This window comes from Podarcis liolepis, assembly GCF_965112155.1.
Source record: "Podarcis liolepis genome assembly, chromosome: 3".
NCBI lineage: Eukaryota > Metazoa > Chordata > Lepidosauria > Squamata > Lacertidae > Podarcis > Podarcis liolepis.
Window position 1 is genome coordinate 5,984,353 of NC_139557.1, and position 2,011 is coordinate 5,986,363.

Genomic DNA, 2,011 nt, shown 5'->3' on the forward strand with positions numbered 1-2,011 from the left:
TGGTCTGCCATAGTCAAAATAAAAAATTCCTTCTAGTAGCACCTTAAAGACCAACTAAGTTAGTTCTTGGTATGAGCTTTCGTGTGCATGCACACTTCTTCAGATACACTGAAACAGAAGTTGCCAGATCCTTCTATATAGTGAGAAGGTGGGGAGGGGTGTTACTCAGAAGGATGGTGGGAATGGGAGATAGGCAGATAGCTGGGAGAGCCTGTTGACGACTCTTAACGACTGTAATAGGTCTTACAGGAAAAGGCAAGGGGTGGGAAGGTGAGAAATGGTTTAGTTATGTATAGTGAGATAAGAATTTAATTGGGACTATTTAATTGCTCATCGTCTAACATTGTGTATGCCATCAAATGCCAACAGTGTCCTTCAGCTCTCTATATTGGACAAACAGGCCAAACCTTACGCCAAAGAATAAACGGACATAAATCTGACATCAAGAATCACAGAACAGAGAAACCAGTAGGAGAACACTTCAATCTCCCAGGGCATTCTATACAAGATCTCAAAGTAGCTGTTTTACTACAAAGGAATTTCAGAAATAGACTGGAAAGAGAAGCTGCTGAATTACAACTCATTACCAAACTTAAAACCATGAAAAGACCTGGGCTTAACAAAGACATTGGATTCTTATCTCACTATACATAACTAAACCATTTCTCACCTTCCCACCCCTTGCCTTTTCCTGTAAGACCTATTACAGTCGTTAAGAGTCGTCAACAGGCTCTCCCAGCTATCTGCCTATCTCCCATTCCCACCATCCTTCTGAGTAACACCCCTCCCCACCTTCTCTGGCAACTTCTATTTCAGTGTATCTGAAGAAGTGTGCATGCACACGAAAGCTCATACCAAGAACTAACTTAGTTGGTCTTTAAGGTGCTACTGGAAGGAATTTTTTATTTTGACTATTAAAGTGGGTGGGTTACGTTTGCTTTTGCTCTTGTTTTATTATGTATTTTGTGTTTTCAGAGACTGTATTTTTCCATTATGATCCATGTATACAAATGTGATAAATAACAGTAACATCCATCTCTTTGCCCACCCACAGTTCAAAGCAAAGCCTTTTATTGCCTCAAGTGACCAGATGATTCACTCCAAACATGAAGTCAGGGTCAAAACAAAAAAATTCCTTCCAGTAGCACCTTAAAGACCAACTAAGTTAGTTCTTGGTATGAGCTTTCGTGTGCAAAGGAATTTTTTTGTTTTGACTATGGCAGACCAACACGGCTACCTATCTGTAAATGAAGTCAGGGGATACAGCTGTTGCATCGCAAACTATACACTTCTAACTACCTAAGTCTACTACATTTTAATGTTTCAATATTTTAATGTTGTCTTTTAATTTTGTTTTTAAGTTGTATTCATTCAACTTGTTTTTATTATTGCTTGTTAGCCGCCCTGAGCCCAGCCTTGGCTGGGGAAGGTGGGGTATAAATAAAAATCATTATTATTATTATTACTACTATTAAAATGAGGCTGCATTTTCAATTATATTTTAACCTGTATTTTAAGTTGGCTTTTTTTTTAGAATTGTAATTTTAGTGGTGTTAGCCGCCCTGAGCCCAGCTCTGGCCGGGGAGGGCGGGGTAGAAATACAAATTTATTCTTATTTAGTCAGATGAAGAGGAAGGGCAGCTCAAGAGACAATTCCATGCACAATGAATGCAATTAACACCAACATTTATATTACACACAAATGCAAATGTGCGCTCTTGGACGAAACAATATTAATAAAAAATTCCCTCCATGCACCCAACCCTCCATTCTTGGGAAGTATTTGCATGCATGCGTTCCCCTCTTCCCACGCGAGGAACCTGAACGGACCGTTGAAAAGTATTTGCCCTTCCCGCTCATGCGCACTTTCCTCGTTTGAAGCAGAAACCGGCCTGGAGCAACAGCTCTCGCCCCATATATGGAAGTGAGGGGGCGGTGCTGTGGGCGGACTCGGCCGTTCCCCAGCAACCAATAGCACGGCATCTCCCCCTCCCCGGGGCGCGTTCATTCT